Consider the following 14,019-nt stretch of genomic DNA (forward strand, 5'->3'; position numbering starts at 1 on the left):
ATGAGAATACCCCTTTACTGCAATTCCTTTAAATTTGCATTAATGAAATAAATTGACTTTTGCACGATGTTCCAATTTTTCGAGTTTCACCTGTATGTATAGTTTTTCTTGTGTTTTAATACAAAAAAAAATAACTTTTTTATTTTTGCGGGGCAATCTGTACTTTTCATTGATACCAATGAAGTGTATATGACTTTTTGTTCACTTTTTATAACATTCATTTTGACTTTGTTTTCCGGTTTCACCGTATAAGGTAACTATTTTAATACTATAGGCATTTTTGCACGCAGCGATGCCCATGATGTTTATTTTTTGGGGAGAGGGGGGGTTATTTAATTTTTTATTTATTTTTTTTAACTTTTCTCTTTTTACACTTTTTAATATTTCCCCTCTATGAGAATTTCACTGCCACAGGCAGGGTCTTCACGGGAACATAGCTGCGGCAGCCTCGGATCATTCAGGAGGACTGAGGCTGCCGCACACACTATCTGGCTCCCCCCATTCCTGCTAGAGGGAGCCAGTGCACGGCCGGAAGTGTGCGCTCCTGGTTTTTCAGCTCCCAGATGCCGTCGTCACATTTTGCCATGGCATCTGAGGGATTAAATGTGTGCATTTAAAACAGCAGCCATCCAACAGCTATGGCGCCCGCTGTGCTTGCGTGCAGGAGCCATCTTTAAATACCCAACTGCCGACGTATATTTACGTTAGGTGGTTGGGAAGAGGTTAACTAGTGGCAATATTACAAGCTGATTAGTGCTAATTTAAAGGGCGTTCACATAAGCTTATGTCAACTGAAAAGAGGACGAGCACCATCACTACTATCATCATTGATTTGCGTTCAATTTCCATGCTGTTGGCAGCACATACATTTACTTGGAACGATTTGCTGCAGATCAGCGAGGATTTTATGCCCGTGTAAAAGATCCGATCAGGCGACAGACAAGTGTTTGCCTGTTTGTTAGATGTCGCTTCCATATTTACACTGGACAATAATGGGAACTAGTGTTCTTATGAACGATTGTGCGGCCGGTCACTGGCTCGTGTGAAAAGGCCCTGAGCCGAGAATTGGAAAGTGTCTACCTGCAGTAAAGCCAGTCACACACATCACATAGTGGACGGCCAAATGATCCAGGCCATACGCATATGATACCTGTAGCCAAAGCAGCCAGCCAACTAGACCCTGTACACACTGGTGTTACAAAATATTACAAATTATACAATCTATACTATTATTGACCACCAATGCATTTAGTATGGCTGTCAACCATCATACGTTATACCTGAGGACAGTGGATGCAGTGGGAGAACAGCCAGAGACAGGGGCGTCGCTATAGGGGGTGCAGAGGTAGCAGTCGCGACCAGGCCCAGGAGCCTGAGGGGGCCCAACGACCCTTGTGCCGCATTTGAAGACACCAGTATTATAGAAAGTGCATGTTGTTCAAGTTAAACCTCTGACTGGAGGGAAGGGGTTAGGTCAAGAATTTGGCATGGGGGGGGGATGAAGTTTCAATTTCTAGGCTATGTGCTTCCCATCCCCTGGCCACAAATCACTGAGGAAAGGGGGACCCAAGCTGGACTCTTGCACCAGGGCCAATGAGCCTTTAGCTACGCCCCTGGTCAGAGGAAAGAGACAGTCAGCAAGAGGATTGTAGACAAGGGAGACAGTCAGTGAGGTGATTGTATAGGATTGAGACAGACAGTGAGGGGATTGTATAGGATGGAGGCAGTCAGTGAGGGAATTATAGAGGATAGGGGCAGTCAGTGAGAGGACTGTAGAAGAGGAGAGCCATCAGTGAGAGGACTGTAGTGGGGGAGGCCGTCAGTGAGAGGACTAAAGAAAAATGGGGTAGTCAGTAAGGGGATTGCAGAAGAGTGTGGCAGTCAGTGAGAGCACTATAGAGGAGAGAGACAGTCAGTGAAGGGACTGTAGAAGAAGGAGGCAGTCAGTGAGGGGATCGTAGAAGAGTGTGGTAGTCAGTGAAAGGACTGTAAGATAAGGGTGGCAGTCAGTGAGAGGACTGTAGAGGAAGGAGGAGGCAGTCAGTGAGAGGACTGTAGAGGAGGAGAGCCATCAGTGAGAAGACTGTAGTGGGAGAGGCAGTCAGTGAGAGGACTGTAGAGGAGGAGAGCCATCAGTGAGAGGACTGTAGAGGATGGGGGCAGTCAGTGAGGGGACTAAAGAAAAGTGGGGTAGTCAGTGAGGGGATTGTAAAAGAGTGTGGCAGTCAGTTAAAGGACTGTAAGATGAGGGTGGCAGTCAGTGAGAGGACTGTAGAGGAAGAAGGAGGCAGTCAGTGAGAGGACTGTAGAGGAAGAAGGAGGCAGTCAGTGAGAGGACTGTAGAGGAGGAGAGCCATCAGTGAAAGGACTGTAGAGGATGGGGGCAGTCAGTGAGAGGACTGTAGAGGAGGAGAGCCATCAGTGAGAAGACTGCAGAGGATGGGGGCAGTCAGTGAGAGGACTGTAGAGGAGGATAGCCATCAGTGAGGGAATTGTACAGGATAGGGGCAGTCAGTGAGAGGACTGTAGAAGAGGAGAGCCATCAGTGAGAGGATTGTAGTGGGGGAGGCCGTCAGTGAGAGGACTAAAGAAAAATGAGGTAGTCAGTAAGGGGATTGTAGAAGACTGTGGCAGTCAGTGAGAGCACTATAGAGGAGGGAGCCAGTCAGTGAAGGGACTGTAGAAGAAGGAGGCAGTCAGTGAGGGGATCGTAGAAGAGTGTGGCAGTCAGTGAAAGGACTGAAAGATAAGGGTGGCAGTCAGTGAGAGGACTGTAGAGGAAGGAGGAGGCAGTCAGTGAGAGGACTGTAGAGGAGGAGAGCCATCAGTGAGAAGACTGTAGTGGGGGAGGCAGTCAGTGAGAGGACTGTAGAGGAGGAGAGCCATCAGTGAGAGGACTGTAGTGGGGGAGACAGTCAGTGAGGGGATTGTAAAAGAGTGTGGCAGTCAGTTAAAAGACTGTAAGATGAGGGTGGCAGTCAGTGAGAGGACTGTAGAGGAAGAAGGAGGCAGTCAGTGCGAGGACTGTAGAGGAGGAGAGCCATCAGTGAGAGGACTGTAGAGGATGGGGGCAGTCAGTGCGAGGACTGTAGAGGAGGAGAGCCATCAGTGAGGGAATTGTAGAGGATAGGGGCAGTCAGTGAGAGGACTGTAGAAGAGGAGAGCCATCAGTGAGAGGACTGTAGTGGGGGGAGGCCGTCAGTGAGAGGACTAAAGAAAAATGGGGTAGTCAGTAAGGGGATTGTAGAAGAGTGTGGCAGTCAGTGAGAGCACTATAGAGGAGGGAGCCAGTCAGTGAAGGGACTGTAGAAGAAGGAGGCAGTCAGTGAGGGGATCGTAGAAGAGTGTGGCAGTCAGTGAAAGGACTGTAAGATAACGGTGGCAGTCAGTGAGAGGACTGTAGAGGAAGGAGGAGGCAGTCAGTGAGAGGACTGTAGAGGAGGAGAGCCATCAGTGAGAAGACTGTAGTGGGGGAGTCAGTCAGTGAGAGGACTGTAGAGGAAGAGAGCCATCAGTGAGAGGACTGTAGTGGGGGAGGCAGTCAGTGAGAGGACTGTAGAGGAAGGAGGAGGCAGTCAGTGAGAGGACTTTAGAGGAGGAGAGCCATCAATGAGAGCACTGTAGAGGATGGGGGCAGTCAGTGAGAGGACTGTAGAGGAGGAGAGCCATCAGTGAGAAGACTGCAGAGGATGGGGGCAGTCAGTGAGAGGACTGTAGAGGAGGATAGCCATCAGTGAGGGAATTGTAGAGGATAGGGGCAGTCAGTGAGAGGACTGTAGAGGAGGAGAGCCATCAGTGAGAGGACTGTAGAGGAGGAGAGCCATCAGTGAGAGGACTGTAGTGGGGGAGGCAGTCAGTGAGAGGACTGTAGAGGAGGATAGCCATCAGTGAGAGGGCTGTAGTGGGGGAGGCAGTCAGTGAGAGGACTGTAGAGGTGGACAGCCATCAGTGAGAGGACTGTAGTGGGGGAGGCAGTCAGTGAGGGGACTAAAAAAAAGTGGGGTAGTCAGTGAGGGGATTGTAAAAGAGTGTGGCAGTCAGTGAAAGGACTGTAAGATGAGGGTGGTAGTCAGTGAGCAGGGGCTGACTGGCAACTTTTGGCCCAGGGGGCAAGTAACACGCAGAGGCCCACTGAGCCCCCCTCCTGCTTACCCATTTCCCCTGCCTCCTCCTGACCCCCCCCCCCCCCCTTGACACTTTCGTCAGCTGTATATTGTGGGGCACGGTATATGCTATGTGTGTATAACATAAACATATTTCATATGAAAACTTACAATTACTTGGCTTGGCCCTTGGGGATCTCAGACACCTCCACACTTTGTCCGGGGGCTCGGCGGAGCTGATGTGTTTTATCCTAATGAGAAAAATATCATAATAAGGATTTGGAGAAGGGGCAGAGGGATAGCAGAGCAGGGAGAGGCTGGTGCTGCTACTAGGGGGTCATACCATGGGGGAGTAATAAAGCCCACCATAATGCCCCCTTCCCAGTTGTAATAATTCTCCTTATAATAGACAGTGTCAAAAATACACCCTTGTAATGTCTCCAGTTGAGCTAATGTCCCCATAGTGCCCCCTATAATGTGCCAGTAGCCAATAGGCCCCCCTATAATGTGCCAGTAGCCAATAGGCCCCCCTATAATCTGCCAGTAGCCAATAGGCCCCCCTATAATCTGCCAGTAGCCAATAGGCCCCCCTATAATCTGCCAGTAGCCATAGCCCCCCATATATTGTGCCAGTAGCCATAGGCCCCCCTAATAATGTGCCAGTAGCCATATGCCCCCCTATAATGTGCCAGTACCCATAGCCCCCCTATATAATGTGCCAGTAGCCATACCCCCCCCCCATAATGTGCCAGTAGCCATAGCCCCCCTATAATGTGCCAGTAGCCAGATAGGGCCCCCCTATAATGTGCCAGTAGCCATATTGGGCCCCCCTATAATGTGCCAGTAGTCATAGCCCCCCTATAATGTGCCAGTAGCCATACCCCCCCTATAATGTGCCAGTAGCCATACCCCCTATAATGTGCCAGTAGCCATACCCCCCTATAATGTGCCAGTAGCCATACCCCCCCTATAATGTGCCAATAGCCAGATAGGGCCCCCCGATAATGTGCCAGTAGCCAGATAGGGCCCCCCTATAATGTGCCAGTAGCCATATTGGGCCCCCCTATAATGTGCCAGTAGCCATATTGGGCCCCCCTATAATGTGCCAGTAGCCATACCCCCCTATAATGTGCCAGTAGCCATACCCCCCTATAATGTGCCAGTAGCCATACCCCCCCTATAATGTGCCAGTAGCCAGAGAGGGCCCCCCTATAATGTGCCAGTAGCCCATAGGCCCCCTACTATAATGTTCCAGTAGCCAGATAGGGCCCCCCTATAATGTGCAAGTATCCAGATAGGCCCCCCCCCTATAATGTGCCAGTAGCCAGATAGGCCCCCCTATCAGTGACAGAAATAAGGAGGAAAAAAAGCCAGTCAGACTTATACTTACCTCCTACCTCCAGCCGAGTCCAGCACCTTCACTGAAATACTCCCGTCCCGCCTCCAGCGCTGCTCCTTACTTTACGGCCGCGCAGCGGCTCAGTCAGGCGGCGCGATGACGTCATCTCGTCGCCTGCGCCGGTCCGGCGGCCTCTCTGATAGGCTGCCGGCCGCACGCCTCCCCAGCTCCCCGTCTCCCTCCGCAGGGCAGGCTGCAGTCACATATAATTCCGGCCCAGCCGGCCGGAACAATGAGCTGACAGAGAGGCCCGGGGGGCAATTGCCCCCCTGTCCCCCGGCCCAGTCCGCCCCTGTCAGTGAGGCTACTGTAGAGGAGGAAGGTAGTAAGTAGGGGACTATGGGGGAGAGACAGTCAGAGAGGACTGTACAGGAGAGAAACAGCCAGTGACAGGACTGCAGAGGAGGGAGGCACACAGGCCTTTAAGGCCCCTTTCACATGAAACCACACCGATTGTGTTCGGATCTGTCCAGGAAAAAAAGGAAGGTTTTGCACACAAGTTCAGTCAGTTTTGTCTTCAATTGTGTTCAGTGGTTCAGTTTTCTTCACGCAGGTGCAATCAATTTTGATTTTTTTTGGTTTTTCATGTATGTGAATAAAAAATGAAGACTTACAAACAACATCTAGCAACTATCAGTAAAAAACACATTGCATCTAGATTACATCCGGATGCAGTGTGTTTTTCACTGAAGCCCCATTCACTTATATTGGACCGGGGCAGAATATAGAACATGCTACGATTTTCACGTAACGCAGAGATGATGCGTGAAAATCAGAGCTCATGTACACAGACCCAAAAAAAAGGAATGGATTAGGATTAAGTGTAGGTGCAAAGTGTTCAATTCATGCATTGCACCCGTATGGAAAACTTGCTCGTGTGAAAGGGGCCTAAGAGAAGGGCAGTGACTGAGAGCATTTTAGAGGAGAGAGACAGTCATTGAAAGAACTGTAGAGGAGACTGTGGAAAATAGGGAGACTGAAAGGCCTCTTTCACACAAGAGAGTTTTATGTCCGGAAGCGAAGCATGAAGTAACACAGTGAATCCTGACCTATTAATTTCAACGAGTCTGTACACATGAGCGTTATCACTAACTACCTTTGCGTTCAGGAGAAATCACAGCATGTTCAGTATTGTGCGTTTGGGCCCTATTTGACACGTGTGAAAAACACATAAAAAACTGATCGCATGAAAAAACTGAAACACTAAACGCAATCGTAAACAAACCTAACAGAACTTAATGTGCAAATCCAATCATCACAACAGACCCTGACATTCCATATGGCTCATGTGAAATAGGACGGTGGAGAAAAAGACAGTTAGGCCTCTTTCACACGAGCGTGGCGTGTGAGGGCCCGAGAAGATGCGGGTGCGTTGCGGTAAAATGCACGATTTTTCTGCGCGAGTGCAAAGCGTTTTAATGCGTTTTGCACGCGCGTGAGAAAAATTGCGCATGTTTGGTACACCATAGACGGGTGCCCACAGAGAGTGGATGCTATTCAGAATGCTATTATTTTCCCTTATAACCATGTTATAAGGGAAAATAATAATGTTCGGGTCCCCATCCCGATCGTCACCTAGCAACCGTACGTGAAAATCGCACCGCATCCGCACTTGTTTGACGCAACCCCATTCATTTCTATAGGGCCTGCGTTGCGTGAAAAACGCATGAATATAGAACATGCTGCGATTTTCACGCGTGAAAATCACTGCTCATGTGCACAGCCCCATAGAAATGAATGGGTCATGATTCAGTGCGGGTGCAGTGCATTCAACTCACGTATCGCATCCGCGCGGAATACTCGCCCGTGTGAAAGGGGCCTTAGGGCTCTTTCAGATGAATATGTGCAGTCCAGCGTGATCCTCTGTTATGGACACTGCTCGTCTTGCAGGAGCGCAGAGCATTAGGGCTGTTTCACACGAGCGGATACCGTGATTTCGTAGTAAAGAGATCACAGAGAGGCACGGAGCATTATCAGTCATGTTAATGCTCCGTGCCTCTGTAGTCTGCATCGGGTCTTGGCACTCTTTCACGGAGCGGATGCCACGCACGGCATCCGCTCGTGTGAAACAGCCCTTATACTGATTTAGGCCTCATGCACACGACCGTATTTTGTTTCCGTGTCCGATCTGTTTTTTTTTGTGGATAGGATGCAGACCCATTCATTTCAATAGGTCCGCAAAAAACGGTAGTCCGTTCCGTACCTCCGCCCAAAAAATAGTGCATGTCCTATTTTTTTCTAGTTTGCAGACAAGGATAGGTATTATTACAATGGTTTCACAAAAAAAAAAAAAACATGATGCCATACTGAACATCATCAGTTTTTTTTGCGGATGCGCAATTTGCGGACCGCAAAACACATACGGTCGTGTGCATGTAGCCTTATAATGCTGTGTGTCTCTGCTTGACATTACTTCTACAGAATTATAGTGACATAAAGCTGACAGTATAATTCTGTAGAAATAAGGTCATGCAGAGACACACAGCATTATAAATCAGTATAATGCCCTACGCTCCTGCAAGACAAGCAGTGTCCAGAACAGAGGATCACGCTCACACACAGAAGATGATTTCTGGACTTCACACGTTTGTCTGAAAGAGCCCTTAAAGGGAACCTGTCATCAATTTTTTGCTGAACTCACCGAGGACAGCATAAAGTAGTGACAGACGCTCTGATTTCAGCTGTGTGTCACTCATGAGCTAAAAGTAAGTGGTTCCGGAGATCCAGCATCATAATCATTGCAGCCCAGACCTTGAAACAAGTCAAATCTGCCTGAGGAGAGTCAGTTATTCACTTTAGTTAATGAGTGACACACCGCTGACATCACGTCCTCTGTGAGTTCGGCATAAAATTGATTACAGGTTCCCTTTAAGGGCTAATGCACATGACCGTTGGATGTTTTATGGCTCCCCAAGACACGGATACCGGCCGTGTACATTCCGCATCTTGCAGAATGGCCAGCCCCTAGTCTAGTGGTGGTGAACCTATGGCACAGGTGCCAGAGGCGGCACTCAGAGCCCTCTCTGTGGGCACCCGTCTATGGTGTACCAGTATGCCTTACACCAGTGGCGTGCCTAGGGTGTTTGGTACCCGGGGTGGGTCCTTTCTCTGGCACCCCCTCCATTCCCAATACTTGACCACAGACCTCTTACATCCAGGGACATCTCCTGTCATGTAAACCTTCTCTCCTCTTCTCCTCCGTTAGACCACTATGACAAATTCTTTCAGCCGCATCTCGTCTCTACAGAGTTTGTAACACAGACACGTTAGATTTCTCAATTTTTCCTCATCCTGGTGTCCCGACAATGTCATCCTGCTGCCACCCCCAATACTGTGCACGTTGTGCCCCCCCAATGCCCCAGGTACTGAAAAAATAGTGACCCCAGTAGACATAATTGCAGACATCCCAACCTGCAAAAACCCATTTCAGGGAGGTTTTTTTTATTTTTTTTCTTTCACAAACTTTTTAGTACATATTCCAAACATATGCAGTATCTGCACACTTTGCTCTATGGTGTGGAGGACTGGGGTCATTACCCTGCCCCAAATTATCATATTTATGTATATGATTAAAGGGATTCTGTCACCACCTATAAGCCCTGTGAGCTAAACATATGCTCATGTCCAGGGCAGCATTCTGATTTCTAAGGTGGCCTTATAAAAGCTATTTGTGGCTTTATTCTGCGGAAAAACTGGTTTTACTAACCTGTCAATCATTGAATTAAGGTGCCCAAGCAGGGGAGGTCTCTGGATGCATGGTGCCCGGAAGCACGCATCGCCGTTCGTGCCCAGCGCCACCTTCTACTCCTCAGTGCCGCCTCTCCCTCCCTCCCTCCCCCTCCTCTTGCTTTGAGATCCCGCGCGTGCGCACAGGCTCAGCCTGATGCGCCGTTGCGGACTGCTGGCATCGGCTTCTTCTTGCACTGTGCGCACGCGCCGAGAAGGGGACACTGCTACAGGTTGCCGGAAAGGTTTACTGCGAGTAAACTAGAGATGGGAAGTTCGGATCTTTCACATCAATCGGTTCATTCGCTGAGCTGACAAGAAGCAAGTGAACCGAAGCTTAGTTTGCGCAATGCGCATGCGCGGACGCTTCGATTCGCTTGCTGACTCGCTGAGTCGGCTCTTGGTCTGAGTCAGGAAGTTTATTTTTTAAAACCCTGTGTGTAATTATCTACCCCACTGTAGGAAAAAAACAAGCATCCGGGGGGGAGGGTGAATTTAACACTGGGGTAAATAATATAATTAAAATGGAGGGTTAAATGTGTAAATGTATTTAAAAAAAAATACATCTCTCTCAATAGTTCTATAGCTACTGAATGAGACAGAAGAAGTGATGCCTTTAACATATATATCTCCTTGAGAAGCCAATTTGACCCTAAAGGGTTAATTCAACCTGTAATCTAAACTCTGTCCTGTCACTTCTCTTATCTCTCTGCTCTGCTATCAGTAAACCTTTTCGGGATATATTGTTTCACATGAGGGTGTCAGGGAGCCGCTATCTAATAGCGGGAGACTCCCTGACCGTCCGGGAGACTTGAGATCCCTGTAATTGGGGTAATTTATCAAACTGGTGTAAAGTAGAACTGGATTTCCAAAAGAGCTGTCAAAAATGAAAGGTGGAATCTGATTGGTTGCTATGGGCAACTAAGCCAGTTCTACTTTACACCAGTTTGATAAATTACCCCAAATGTCCCTATAGTGTCCACAGCAGCTATAATGTTCCCTAGAGTGCCCCCGGTACCCTATTCCTATTCTCCAGGTAATAATCCCTGTATAGTGTCCCCAGAAATAATAGAATTGCCCCTACAGTGCCTCCCCAATAGCAAGGCCCCCCACGCTGCCCCATATAGTAATTTCCCCCACACTGCCCCATAGTAATTTCCCCCCCCCTCAAAGTAATTTCCCCCACACTGCCCCCCCACAGTAATTTCCCCCACAATGCCCCCATACAGTAATTTCCCCCACAATGCCCCCATACAGTAATTTCCCCCACACTGCCCCATACAGTAATTTCCCCCACACTGCCCCCCACAGTAATTACCCCCACCCTTCCCCACCACCGTAATTACCCCCACAGTAACTTCCCCACCACCGTAATTACCCCCACAGTAACTTCCCCCCACCCTTCCCCCACAGTAATTTCTCCACACTGCCCCATACAGTAGTTTCCCCACACTGCCCTCATACAGTAATTTCCCCCACACTGCCTCCCACAGTAATCCCCCCCACCCCCAGAACTATTGGGTATAAAAAGAGTCCATAGTATAAGGCCTATGCAGATGTATGGACCTAAAGAACAACCATTTTGTCTTATTTTGAAAGGGCAGGGTGAGTTCAGGATTTTTGAACTCAGGATTACTAACCTAAGATTAACAATATGTACCAAAGTGTTTACCCAAGTCTGTTTTTGTGAGAAGGAGGTTTCACAAGGTCTAATGAAAAGTATTTACCCAGATAAGACAATGTAGTAGAAATGTGCTGAGTTTTGGTGATTCTCAGTGAATAGAAAGAGACTCTAATTTTCATTGGGTTTTTTATAATAATTAATGTATGAGTGGATTTTGATTTTTATATCATCTATTTAAATATGTGTGTTTTATATATAAGAGTGTGGTAATTATTCCCCCATACAGTAATTTCCCCCACACTGCCCCCATATATAGTAATTTCCCCCACACTGCCCCCATATATAGTAATTTCCCCCACACTGCCCCCATACAGTAATTTCCCCCACACTGCCCCCATACAGTAATTTCCCCCACACTGCCCCCACACAGTAGTTTCCCCCACACTGCCCCATAAAGTAATTTCCCCCACACTGCCCCCATATAGTAATTTCCCCCACACTGCCCCATCAGTAATTTCCCCCACACTGCCCCATCAGTAATTTCCCCACACTGCCCCCATATAGTAATTTCCCCCACACTGCCCCCATATAGTAATTTCCCCCACACTGCCCCCATATAGTAATTTCCCCCACACTGCCCCATCAGTAATTTCCCCACACTGCCCCCATACAGTAATTCCCCCCACACACAGCAATTTCCCCCACACAGTTATTCCCCCCACACTTCAATTTCCCCCCACACTGCCCCCATACAGTAATTCCCCCCACACACAGCAATTTCCCCCACACTGCCCCCCCCACAGTAATTTCCCCCACACTAATCCCCCCCCCCACAGTAATTTCCCCCACACAGTAATTCCCCTCACACTGCCCCATACAGTAATTTCCCCCACACAGTAATTTCCCCCACACTGCCCCCACACAGTAATTTCCCCCACACAGAAATTTCCCCCACACTGCCCCCACACAGTAATTTCCCCCACATTGCCCCATACAGTAATTTCCCCTACACTGCCCCCCCCCACAGTAATTCCCCCCACACTGCCCCCATACAGTAATTTCCCCCACACTGCCCCATACAGTAATTTCCCCCACACTGCCCCATATAGTAATTTCCCCCACACTGCCCCATACAGTAATTTTCCCCACACTGCCCCATATAGTAATTTCCCCCACACTGCCCCCATACAGTAATTTCCCCCACACTGCCCTATACAGTAATTTCCCCCACACTGCCCCATACAGTAATTTCCCCCACACTGCCCCCATATTGTAATTTCCCCTACACTGCCCCATATAGTAATTTCCCCCACACTGCCCCATACAGTAATGTCCCCCACACTGCCCCATATAGTAATTTCCCCCACACTGCCCCCATATAGTAATTTCCCCCACACTGCCCCATATAGTAATGTCCCCCACACTGCCCCATATAGTAATGTCCCCCACACTGCCCCATATAGTAATTTCCCCCACACTGCCCCACATAGTAATTTCCCCCACACTGCCCCATATAGTAATTTCCCCCACACTGCCCCATATAGTAATTTCCCCCACACTGCCCCATATAGTAATTTCCCCCACACTGCCCCCATATAGTAATTTCCCCCACACTGCCCCATACAGTAATGTCCCCCACACTGCCCCATATAGTAATTTCTCCCACACTGCCCCATATAGTAATTTCCCCCACACTGCCCCCATATAGTAATTTCCCCCACACTGCCCCATATAGTAATGTCCCCCACACTGCCCCATATAGTAATTTCCCCCACACTGCCCCCACACAGTAATTTCCCCCACACTGCCCCCATATAGTAATTTCCCCCACACTGCCCCCACACAGTAATTTCCCCCACACTGCCCCATATAGTAATGTCCCCCACACTGCCCCATATAGTAATTTCCCCCACACTGCCCCCACACAGTAATTTCCCCCACACTGCCCCCACACAGTAATTTCCCCCACACTGCCCCCATATAGTAATTTCCCCCACACTGCCCCCACACAGTAATTTCCCCCACACTGCCCTATACAGTAATTTCCCCCACACTGCCCCCATACAGTAATTTCCCCCACACTGCCCCCATATTGTAATTTCCCCTACACTGCCCCATATAGTAATTTCCCCCACACTGCCCCATATAGTAATTTCCCCCACACTGCCCCATACAGTAATGTCCCCCACACTGCCCCATATAGTAATTTCCCCCACACTGCCCCATACAGTAATGTCCCCCACACTGCCCCATATAGTAATTTCCCCCCACACTGCCCCCATATAGTAATTTCCCCCACACTGCCCCCATATAGTAATGTCCCCCACACTGCCCCATATAGTAATGTCCCCCACACTGCCCCATATAGTAATTTCCCCCACACTGCCCCACACAGTAATTTCCCCCACACTGCCCCATATAGTAATTTCCCCCACACTGCCCCATATAGTAATTTCCCCCACACTGCCCCCATATAGTAATTTCCCCCACACTGCCCCATACAGTAATGTCCCCCACACTGCCCCATATAGTAATTTCTCCCACACTGCCCCATATAGTAATTTCCCCCACACTGCCCCCATATAGTAATTTCCCCCACACTGCCCCATATAGTAATGTCCCCCACACTGCCCCATATAGTAATTTCCCCCACACTGCCCCCACACAGTAATTTCCCCCACACTGCCCCCATATAGTAATTTCCCCCACACTGCCCCCACGCAGTAATTTCCCCCACACTGCCCCATATAGTAATGTCCCCCACACTGCCCCATATAGTAATTTCCCCCACACTGCCCCCACACAGTAATTTCCCCCACACTGCCCCCATATAGTAATTTCCCCCACACTGTAATTTCCCCCACGCAGTAATTTCCCCCACACTGCCCCATATAGTAATGTCCCCCACACTACCCCATATGTAATTTCCCCTACACTACCCCATACAGTAATTTCCCCCACACTGCCCCATATAGTAATTTCTCCCACACTGCCCCATATAGTAATTTCCCCCACACTGCCCCCATATAGTAATTTCCCCCACACTGCCCCCATATAGTAATTTCCCCCACGCAGTAATTTCCCCCACACTGCCCCATATAGTAATGTCCCCCACACTGCCCCATATGTAATTTCCCCCACACTGCCCCCACGCAGTAATTTCCCCC

This window comes from Bufo gargarizans, chromosome 2 (assembly GCF_014858855.1).
Source record: "Bufo gargarizans isolate SCDJY-AF-19 chromosome 2, ASM1485885v1, whole genome shotgun sequence".
NCBI lineage: Eukaryota > Metazoa > Chordata > Amphibia > Anura > Bufonidae > Bufo > Bufo gargarizans.